The sequence below is a fragment of the Triturus cristatus genome, chromosome 3_1, assembly GCF_964204655.1.
Source record: "Triturus cristatus chromosome 3_1, aTriCri1.1, whole genome shotgun sequence".
Lineage (NCBI taxonomy): Eukaryota > Metazoa > Chordata > Amphibia > Caudata > Salamandridae > Triturus > Triturus cristatus.
The window spans coordinates 973,442,037-973,454,391 of record NC_140583.1 but is presented as its reverse complement, the minus strand read 5'-3'; positions in this window follow the sequence as shown (position 1 = coordinate 973,454,391).

Below are 12,355 nucleotides of genomic sequence, written 5' to 3'. Positions count from 1 at the left end.
CTACTCACTCTCTACTACTCTTCTACTCTCTACTAATCTCTACTACTCACTCTCTACTACTCACTCTCCACTACTCTCTACTACTCACTCTGCTGCTCACTCTCTACTACTCTCTAATACTGACTCACTGCTACTCACTCTCTACTACTCTCTACTACTCACTCTCTACTACTCACTCTCTACTACTCATTCTCTACTACTCTACACTACTCTCTACTACTCACTCTCTACTACTCACTCTCTACTACTCACTCTCTACTACACACTCTCTACTACTTACTCTACTACTCTCTACTACTCACTCTCTGATACTTTCTCTACTACTCTCTACTACTCACTCTCTACTCTCTATGACTCGCTCTCTACTCCCTACCTCTCTCTACCTCTCTCTACCTCTTTCTCTACTACTCTCTACACCTCTACCTCTACACCTCTACCTCTACACCTCTGCCTCTACACCTCAGTACATGCACACGTGTGCACATATATATGCATATATATGCATATGCATTTATATATATGTATGTGTATATTACCTACTGGCGGTCGCCAGTAGGTAGTTATAGTTAGGACCACGTTTCCATAGGAAAACCTCAACATTCTATTTTGAATAACTTTGGCGCCGGTCGACGAATCCTCGCGAATTTCTCAAAATAGGTGGGGCGCTACGCTCCGCTCCTACCCTGAAAGTCTCGGGGGGATCCGTCAAGCGGGGGCTGAGATAAAAGGGGGGTCCCAAAACGCGTTTTTCCCATGCATTTTTCCATAGGACCTTTAGAACGAGCTACAGCCCGAACGGCTGAACAGAATTACTCAAAATTTGGCAGAGAGGTAGTCCCTAGGTCAAGGAAGTGCCTTTTGTAGGTTTGGTGTAAATCTGTTCAGTAGATTCTGAGAAAATAGCCTTTAAATCAATATATATATCTGAGCCCGCTTACGGTACGCTTACCGTACGCTTACGGTAAGCGTACGGTGGCGTGCGCGAGCGCGATTCTGATTGGCTCTTAGATCTTAGTAAACATTCGAATCGGCCGAAACCAGGAAGCGGCGGCCGCCATTTTCTGTGTTTCACTCTGAAAAAAAAAGAGTGAAAACAAGAAAAGGGGGCAATGAGGAGAGTTACAGACCCCCTTACATTTGTGAGGGGGTCAAAGAAGGACTGTAAAGTACAAAACAAACATTTATTGATTTTTAAAAAAAATCACGGGGTACGCGTACGGTAAGCTTACGGTAAGCGTACGGAAGAAACATGGCGTGCGCGAAGGAGATTCTGATTGGCCCATAGATCTTAGTAAACATTCGAATCGGCCGAAACCAGGAAGCGGCGGCCGCCATTTTGTGTGTTTCACTCAGAAAAAAAACAGAGAAAACAAGGAAAGGGGGCAATGAGGAGAGTTACAGACCCCCTAACATTTGTAAGGGGGTCAAAGAAGGACAGAAAAGTACAAAAAAAACATTTATTGATTTTAAAAAAAATCACGGGGTACGCGTACCGTAAGCTTACGGTAAGCGTACGGTAAAAAAAATAAAAATAAAAAAATGAAAAGCAGATTTAAGAGTTTAGAAATTAGGGAGCTCTAAAAAGAGCTGTTGTGTTTATGAAGTCATTTTTTTAGTGGTACCTACAAGTAAGTACCGATGCAGAGTCTAAGGTTCAAGAGGAAGACTCTGTTCCCTTCATCATTGAAGTGCACACCATCTCCTCTATAAATGTCTTGCATGTCATAACGCAAGTTGTTGTGGTAAATGGCACCCATACCATAGTCACGGAGGAAAGCAGAAACAGATTTGTTGACGTGCTTTCTTGCTTTGTCAATCTGCGGACAGAAATGATTGGACCAGTTCCATTTTTGCCTTTGGCATATGTTGGAAAACACAAAGGCAGTTTTAGGGAAAAGTGTAAACAGTTGTGCAAAGGTGTCCTTCATAAGCATTTCCAGACCTACCCCAGTCAAAGTGCCTAGGTCATTGCCACCACAGTGCACTATTATGAGGTCAGGGTGTTGGATTTGAATGAAGGATTTCACCAATGGCATCAATTGGTGCCACTTTAACCCTCTCTGACCAATCCATTTAATGTCTACATTTGGCAAAGCAAGGTCTCTCACCATACCTGTTTTCTCTGCAAACTTTTCACTCCAGAAGACATAGCTGTGCCCTACAATCCACACTGTGAACATCTTCAAAGGAGAACTGGATGCACTCAGGAGGTGTCTTTCAGTAGAATGGCAATATGAAAAGAAAGACAGTTTGGAAATGGAGGCATACATATTTTTTTCAAAACAAAAAGAACTGATTGGCTGTTTCATACCATTCTAGAATAAAAACTAGGCTGTATGTGTAAATTAATAGAAGCATGTTTTGTATTGGTACAAAAAAATGTGTAACCAAAGAACAGTACTATGGATTTGCTGTAAGGTTTGAAAAGTCAAGCACTCTTGCTCTGTGGAATTGAAACATTGTGTGTCGAACTTCTGACCTAACTCTACACAGCAGTGTTCCATGAGCTGTTGCTATGGTAGCAGGCAGAAGTCAAGTTGGGGGAAGGGTACTAGGCAGAAGTCAAGTTGGGGGAAGGGTACTTTTGGAAAAGGGTTGGTTTTCAACCAATAGAAATGTGTGATTACATTTGAAAAAAAGGGGGAAGCACTGAGATTTGAAACTTACATGTATATGTGTGGAAAAATAGAGGGAAAGTTTGCCATTATCTGGTTCTGCTGAGAGGAGAGAGGTGAACACAACAGAGATCCTGGCTCTGATAATCTGCTGTTTGAGTGTCACATTTCTTTCACAACTAACTAATTTTAAAGGTGAGTTTACAGTTTGAGAGGGGATGTATGTGGTAACTTAAGAAATGAATAATAGAAATGGGAATTGTTTTTGTTGTAGTTACACATGGTGGTTTCATAATGTGTCAGTCTGTAAAAGTGATTTACACTTGCCCCGAAAAAAAAAAGAGCAGTAAGTGTGCTTTCAAATTGGCAAAGAAATGTCGTTTTGGGACTAATGTGAAAACATGACTCTGTGTGCATAGAAGAATTATAGGCAGAGATTTATTGCGTCTTGCTCTGGTGATTTCACAGTTGCATTAGATGGAAAGGGGGAGCGAATTTTTGGGGGAAGAAGCAGAGTCTTAGCACACACCCATGTGCTTGCCATGTATAGTCATGCACAGTATTTAGAAGCGAGTGGGGTTTTCAGGTTTAAGTCTGTAATGCAAATACATTCAGCATCACTAAGGCTGGTTGCCCTTGCTGGAGTGTAGGCAGTCACAGAGAATACACATGGTGGTGGTCTGAAAAAACAGCTTGGACATGTGCATTTAAATAAATCAAAAAAAGTGGTTTTATAATGTGTCAGTCTGTAAAAGTGATTTCCAATTGTAAAAAGTGATTTTCACTTGGCCCGAAAAAAAAAGAGCAGTAAGTGTGCTTTCAAAATGGCAAAGAAATTTCGTTTTGGGACTAATGTGAAAAAATGACTCTGTGTGCATAGAGGAATTATAGGCAGAGATTTATTGCGTCTTGCTCTGGTGATTTCACAGTTGCATTAGATGGAAAGGGGGAGCGAATTTTTGGGGGAAGAAGCAGAGTCTTAGCACACACCCATGTGCTTGCCATGTATAGTCATGCACAGTATTTAGAAGCGAGTGGGGTTTTCAGGTTTAAGTCTGTAATGCAAATACATTCAGCATCACTAAGGCTGGTTGCCCTTGCTGGAGTGTAGGCAGTCACCGCGAATACACATGGTGGTGGTCTGAAAAAAACAGCTTGGACAAGTGCAATTAAATAAATTAAAAAAAAAGGTTTCATAATGTGTCAGTCTGTAAAAGTGATTTTCACTTGCCCCGAAAAAAAAAAGAGCAGTAAGTGTGCTTTAAAAATGGCAAAGAAATTTTGTTTTGGGACTAATGTGAAAACATGACTCTGTGTGCATAGAGGAATTATAGGCAGAGATTTATTGCGTCTTGCTCTGGTGATTTCACAGTTGCATTAGATGGAAAGGGGGAGCGAATTTTTGGGGGAAGAAGCAGAGTCTTAGCACACACTCATGTGCTTGCCATGTATAGTCATGCACAGTATTTAGAAGCGAGTGGGGTTTTCAGGTTTAAGTCTGTAATGCAAATACATTCAGCATCACTAAGGCTGGTTGCCCTTGCTGGAGTGTAGGCAGTCACAGAGAATACACATGGTGGTGGTCTGAAAAAACAGCTTGGACATGTGCATTTAAATAAATCAAAAAAAGTGGTTTCATAATGTGTCAGTCTGTAAAAGTGATTTCCAATTGTAAAAAGTGATTTTCACTTGGCCCGAAAAAAAAAGAGCAGTAAGTGTGCTTTCAAAATGGCAAAGAAATTTCGTTTTGGGACTAATGTGAAAACATGACTCTGTGTGCATAGAGGAATTATAGGCAGAGATTTATTGCGTCTTGCTCTGGTGATTTCACAGTTGCATTAGATGGAAAGGGGGGCGAATTTTTGGGGGAAGAAGCAGAGTCTTAGCACACACCCATGTGCTTGCCATGTATAGTCATGCACAGTATTTAGAAGCGAGTGGGGTTTTCAGGTTTAAGTCTGTAATGCAAATACATTCAGCATCACTAAGGCTGGTTGCCCTTGCTGGAGTGTAGGCAGTCACAGAGAATACACATGGTGGTGGTCTGAAAAAACAGCTTGGACATGTGCAATTAAATAAATTAAAAAAAAAGGTTTCATAATGTGTCAGTCTGTAAAAGTGATTTTCACTTGCCCCGAAAAAAAAAAGAGCAGTAAGTGTGCTTTAAAAATGGCAAAGAAATTTCGTTTTGGGACTAATGTGAAAACATGACTCTGTGTGCATAGAGGAATTATAGGCAGAGATTTATTGCGTCTTGCTCTGGTGATTTCACAGTTGCATTAGATGGAAAGGGGGAGCGAATTTTTGGGGGAAGAAGCAGAGTCTTAGCACACACCCATGTGCTTGCCATGTATAGTCATGCACAGTATTTAGAAGCGAGTGGGGTTTTCAGGTTTAAGTCTGTAATGCAAATACATTCAGCATCACTAAGGCTGGTTGCCCTTGCTGGAGTGTAGGCAGTCACAGAGAATACACATGGTGGTGGTCTGAAAAAACAGCTTGGACATGTGCATTTAAATAAATCAAAAAAAGTGGTTTCATAATGTGTCAGTCTGTAAAAGTGATTTCCAATTGTAAAAAGTGATTTTCACTTGGCCCGAAAAAAAAAGAGCAGTAAGTGTGCTTTAAAAATGGCAAAGAAATTTCGTTTTGGGACTAATGTGAAAACATGACTCTGTGTGCATAGAGGAATTATAGGCAGAGATTTATTGCGTCTTGCTCTGGTGATTTCACAGTTGCATTAGATGGAAAGGGGGAGTGAATTTTTGGGGGAAGAAGCAGAGTCTTAGCACACACCCATGTGCTTGCCATGTATAGTCATGCACAGTATTTACAAGCGAGTGGGGTTTTCAGGTTTAAGTCTGTAATGCAAATACATTCAGCATCACTAAGGCTGGTTGCCCTTGCTGGAGTGTAGGCAGTCACCGCGAATACACATGGTGGTGGTCTGAAAAAAACAGCTTGGACAAGTGCAATTAAATAAATTAAAAAAAAAGGTTTCATAATGTGTCAGTCTGTAAAAGTGATTTTCACTTGCCCCGAAAAAAAAAGAGCAGTAAGTGTGCTTTAAAAATGGCAAAGAAATTTCGTTTTGGGACTAATGTGAAAACATGACTCTGTGTGCATAGAGGAATTATAGGCAGAGATTTATTGCGTCTTGCTCTGGTGATTTCACAGTTGCATTAGATGGAAAGGGGGAGTGAATTTTTGGGGGAAGAAGCAGAGTCTTAGCACACACCCATGTGCTTGCCGTGTATAGTCATGCACAGTATTTAGAAGCGAGTGGGGTTTTCAGGTTTCAGTCTGTAATGCAAATACATTGAGCTTCACTAAGGCTGGTTGCCCTTGCTGGAGTGTAGCACTCTGGACATGGGCTTTTTAAAAAATCTGAAAAGTGGTTTCATAATGTGACAGTTTGTAAAAGAGATTTTCACTTGCCCAAAAAAAAGAGCAGTTTGTGTGCATTCAAATTGGCAAAGAAATTTTGTTTTGTGACTATTGTGAAAAGAAATGTAGTAATATATTTAAATACAATAAAGGATTTTTTTTTAGTTTTTTTCAGGTATTGCTGAAGAACAGTGAACAAAATTTAAGATGCCTACAAAATCTCGAGTTCAAAAAACGCTAAAAAAAAACTATATTTGAAGACAACTGGAGGACCAAAGTTAGTAGAAGATGCTCATGTTGGGAAAAAGAAAAAATCTTCTGGTAAGCAGAAAAAACAATTTCTTAAAAAAATATTCAAAACAAAGAAAAATGTACAAAATGTCTGTCCTGGGAAGAATGTAACAAAACGAAGAGAACAGCAAAAAATTGAGAATTTAGTTAATGCAAATATACCTTCTGCAACTGAAAAGTTTTACATAAACAGAAAAACAGCGTTTAAAGAGATACGTAGAAAAATGTTTCAGAGAAGAGTTATGTCCAATTTGATAAAGGATGTGAAGAAATATAAGCAAAAGGCAAAATATTACAAGAGAAAAAAAGAAATTGAAGCCATTGCAGCAAAAGCATTAGAATTAAAAAGGAAACTATTCATATTAATTTTGAATAGGATGCGTACATTAGATAAAATGGTTAATGTACTGAAATCACAAAGCAAAAGCAAAAGAGTAGTGAACAGAACAAACTTTTGTAAAGTGTTTTTAGGAAAGTGGATGCATAGTTCAAGTAGTGAACCTTTTTTTAATGAAGAAAGCTATTTTCAAAGTAATAGTTTGCTGCATGCAGTTGACACCAGAGGTCGTTCATACGAAGTAAAAAATGGTTGCATAATGGAGAAGGAGATAATGGTTCCAAGAGATGAGGTACAAGTGATGGCAGATGAGGCAATGGGGAGACGTCCTAAAGCCCCAGTGTACACTTGGAATTGTAGTAGTATTTGCACTGTGCGTCAGGAATCTATTGACAGATTTCGAGAGTTTCTAAGAGAATATAGTAAAAAAAGTGTAAAACAGAAGATTAAGGTGCTTCAAAGTCTGGATCCATGCAGAGTGAGAGAGAATACTGGTTTGCAGGGTCATTCTCTGGCTTGTCTATCTAGAAAAGTGTGCAATAGTGTTTTCCATCATTTTAGGATGCTGGCTGTTCATCATACTGAAATGAGAAAGTTTGTGAGACGGTTGTATTTTGCCAAAAGTCCAGCAATAAAGTTAAATGAATTGAATAGGGCTCTGTTCCGAGGAACGGTATCAGATGTAGAGAAGGTTGTTGATGAAATTCAGTTTTGTTACTTTGGTCCTGAACAAAACAGTGCAGAGAAGGACACAGTAAATGAGGAAGAAGTGGAAGAGAATGTAGAACCTTCTGTAAGTAAGACATTTAATGATCACATAACAAAATTTGCAATAGTCTCTAATGAAAGACCAAATGTTACTTGTATTTGTTGCCGCAGAACTCATTATAGAAAACAAACTAGGAATGTTGATCTCTACAGAAAGAGTGAAAATGAAGATAATTATAAGTGGATGGATTTTGCCACATATATATTTCTTGAAAATTGTTTTGAATTGGGTGAAGATCAGCGTATTTGTAAATACTGTTACAACAAGTTAGAGGAAAATAGAATGCCGACCAGAGCTGTACATAATAATTTAGAATTGGATGCTATTCCTGCTGAACTTTCTGAATTAAATACATATGAGTCTATACTCATTCAATGTGTTCATCCGTTCCAGACCATAGTACGTATGGAGCCCAAAACTGGTAAATTACCTCCTTCAGATTTACTGAGAGGTTTAAAAGGTAGAGTGGTGTATTTGCCCTTGGATTTGAAAAAAAATATGGAAACTATTGATGCGGATACTTTGGAAACTGAACCATTAATTATTCTGGTTAATGGTGTACCTACAAAGAATAAGAAGATTTGGCAGGAGCTGGTAGATGTGCGGAAAGTACAAAGAGCAAATTTGTATTTGAAAAAAAATAACAAATGGTATGAATCAATTTATATAGAAGAAGAAGAAGAAGACGAAGATTTTCAAGAAGACACAGAAACACCAACTGGACAAATTGAAAAAGTGGACAAGACAAAGGAAGAAGAAATTTATGAACATTTTAGCATACATCCTCTTCATTCGAAAGAAGTTATGGGAGACAATATTGATCTCTTTCAGATGAAGAAAGCAAAAGGAACTCCCGTGAGTGTATGGGAGGAGAGCTTGGAAGCTCGATGTTTTCCCCAGCTGTTTCCTACGGGAAAAGGAGGACGATACGATGAACGTCCAGAACAGATTCCAGCTTCAGAGTATCGGACTACAAGACTATATGCTGAAGATCCCAGATTTCGACAAAGTATTCCTTATTTGTTCCATCTTTTATTTGAAAGCGACTTGTCTGCACTGTCTTATGCAGTAAATCACATTTTAAAAAGTGGAGTACATTTACAAAATGTGTCTGCTAAGGATTTTATGGAGAAAGTGCAGCACCGAGATGATCATTTGGAAACACAACTGATCAATCTGATGGCTTGTCAGCGTGGGACAAATGAATATTGGTACCGACGCCATGGTGAACTAAAATGCATGTTACGCAATTTAGGAACACCAACATGGTTCCTTACCCTAAGCTGTGCCGAGTACGCTTGGGATGATTTACTGGATTTTCTACGAGAGGCCAATTCAAACATTAAAAACATCGAATACAAGACAGCAGGAGAACTGTGCTCATTGGATCCGGTTAATGTTTGCAGATATTTCAATCATAGATTTGAGGCTATGATGTCCTTCATCTGCAATAAAAAAAATCCACCCCTTGGAGAAGTAGTGGATTTCTTTTGGAGAAAAGAGTACCAGGCAAGAGGTGCTCCTCATATTCATATGCTGTTGTGGATCAAGGATGCCCCAAAGTTTGGAACAGATACTGATGAAGCAGTGTTATCTTACATTGAAGAATATGCAACATGTGGTATACCAAAAAGCACAGAAGAGAACAAGTTAAAGGAGCAAGTTTTACGTTTCCAAAGTCATCGGTGTGGAAAATACTGTCGACGGAAATACAAGAGCAAAGAAAAATACTACACTAAGGTGCCGATCACAATCCGGTAAAAACCGGGTACGAACCGTCGGACGGAGCATATTCTCCGTCCGACGCGTACCCGGTCGTCAAAATATACAAACATGGAATTACGATTCGCACGGGTACACCATTACCGTACGAATCGTAAAAAAGACCGACCGAACAAAAAACACCTACCAATGCGATCCGGGAAAGCGCCGACCTGACGTCGGGACGCACGCAGCCAGCCATTCACGACCCAGGAATCACGATTCGCACCGACGTCACCCCGCACGGTGAATATTTTGCGGCAGCCAAAAACTGCCGGGAAATCAGGACGACGCGAACAAGGACCACCAGTACGCGACGGACAGACGACGACGCGAACAAGGAGGACCAGTACGTGACGGACACACAGGACGACGCCACCAAGGAGGACCCGTACGCGACAGGACGACGCGATCAAGGAGGACCCGTACGCGACAGGACGACGCGAGCAAGGAGTACCAGTACGCGACGGACAGACATGGACCCGAACCTACGAGTCATCCCTGCCCTCATAGCAGTACACCTCCTCTACAGGTTACGACGCAGACGCCGCAGAAGGTCAGAATAACTAAGGGAGGGGGGAAAGTGGGGTGGGGTGGGGGTGGCACGACCAGGGCAGGCCACATAACAACCACATGAGTGACACACTACACATGGCCTGGACATACCTGACTCCCATGCCCTGGTCACCACGAGGGGGTGGGGGCGTGTCCTGATAATCCAGCGACCGCCACAACGGAAGTCCGTCACCACGCGAACCGGCAACACAACCAGACAGGTACGTCCCGTACCCACGCCTGAAGAGCGTGGGTACGAGTCGGACCACGCCCACACACGTCACCCCAACAATGGCGGGACGGATCGCACCCACGTGGCAAAGGCCTGGGTACGGGCCGCACAAACATCACATAGCGTGGGGACGGATATGTACGGACCCTACCCCCACCCCGTATGCAAGGAGCGTACCCCCCTGCCCAACAGTGTAAGTACGACCCGTACCCCCACCCACGAATGCAAGGAGCGTACCCCCCTGCCCAACAGTGTAAGTACGACCCGTACCCCCACCCGCGAATGCAAGGAGCGTACCCCCCTGCCCAACAGTGTAAGTACGACCCGTACCCCCACCCGCGGACGTACGGAGCGTACCCCCAGCCCAACAGTGTAAGTACGACCCGTACCCCCACCCGCGGACGCACGGAGCGTACCCCCAGCCCAACAGTGTAAGTACGACCCGTACCCCCACCCGCGGACGTACGGAGCGTACCCCCAGCCCAACAGTGTAAGTACGACCCGTACCCCCACCCGCGAATGCAAGGAGCGTACCCCCCTGCCCAACAGTGTAAGTACGACCCGTACCCCCACCCGCGGACGTACGGAGCGTACCCCCAGCCCAACAGTGTAAGTACGACCCGTACCCCCACCCGCGGACGTACGGAGCGTACCCCCAGCCCAACAGAGTAAGTACGACCCGTACCCCCACCCGCGGACGTACGGAGCGTACCCCCAGCCCAACAGTGTAAGTACGACCCGTACCCCCACCCGCGGACGTACGGAGCGTACCCACAGCCCAACAGTGTAAGTACGACCCGTACCCCCACCCGCGGACGTACGGAGCGTACCCCCAGCCCAACAGTGTAAGTACGACCCGTACCCCCACCCGCGGACGTACGGAGCGTACCCCCAGCCCAACAGTGTAAGTACGACCCGTACCCCCACCCGCGGACGTACGGAGCGTACCCCCAGCCCAACAGTGTAAGTACGACCCGTACCCCCACCCGCGAATGCAAGGAGCGTACCCCCCTGCCCAACAGTGTAAGTACGACCCGTACCCCTACCCGCGTATGCATGGAGCGTACCCCCCATGCCAACAGTGTAAGTACGACTCGAACCCCCACCCACGAATGCAAGGAGCGTACCCCCCTGCCCAACAGTGTAAGTACGACCCGTACCCACACCCGCGGACGTACGGAGCGTACCCCCACCACACCAGTGTCAGTAGACTCGTACCCTCACCTCTAATGCAGTGTGCGTAACCCCACCGTGTATGTGCCAAGCGCACATATCCAGAAATCGGAGGTGTGTGTGCAGAGTCCTCCCAGCAGTGCCCTGAGACAGGAGGGGTGGGTGCAGAGTCCTCCCAGCAGTGCCCTGAGACAGGAGGGGTGGGTGCCCATCACTCCCAGCAGTGCCCAGAGACAGGAGGGGTGTGTGCAGAGTCCTCCCAGCAGTGCCCTGAGACAGGAGGGGTGGGTGCAGAGTCCTCCCAGCAGTGCCCAGACACAGGAGGGGTGGGTGTGGAGTCCTCCCAGCAGTGCCCTGAGACAGGAGGGGTGGGTGCAGAGTCCTCCCAGCAGTGCCCAGACACAGGAGGGGTGGGTGTGGAGTCCTCCCAGCAGTGCCCTGAGACAGGAGGGGTGGGTGCAGAGTCCTCCCAGCAGTGCCCTGAGACAGGAGGGGTGGGTGCCCATCACTCCCAGCAGTGCCCAGAGACAGGAGGGGTGTGTGCAGAGTCCTCCCAGCAGTGCCCTGAGACAGGAGGGGTGGGTGCAGAGTCCTCCCAGCAGTGCCCAGACACAGGAGGGGTGGGTGTGGAGTCCTCCCAGCAGTGCCCTGAGACAGGAGGGGTGGGTGCAGAGTCCTCCCAGCAGTGCCCAGACACAGGAGGGGTGGGTGTGGAGTCCTCCCAGCAGTGCCCTGAGACAGGAGGGGTGGGTGCAGAGTCCTCCCAGCAGTGCCCTGAGACAGGAGGGGTGGGTGCCCATCACTCCCAGCAGTGCCCAGAGACAGGAGGGGTGTGTGCAGAGTCCTCCCAGCAGTGCCCTGAGACAGGAGGGGTGGGTGCAGAGTCCTCCCAGCAGTGCCCTGAGACAGGAGGGGTGGGTGCCCATCACTCCCAGCAGTGCCCAGAGACAGGAGGGGTGGGTGTGGAGTCCTCCCAGCAGTGCCCTGAGACAGGAGGGGTGGGTGCAGAGTCCTCCCAGCAGTGCCCTGAGACTGGAGGGGTGTAACACATGTGTGTGAGGCCAGAATTATCCACATGCATACTGGCTACAAGGGAACATGTCCCCATGAACTCATGTCAACAGACTCCACACACAAGTACAGTGATCACCAAGGATGCCACGATTGTCGCAGGTGGAGACATGGCTCTGCATGCATGGCCAAAGTAGAAGGGCTCCGTCACACACACAGCTCAT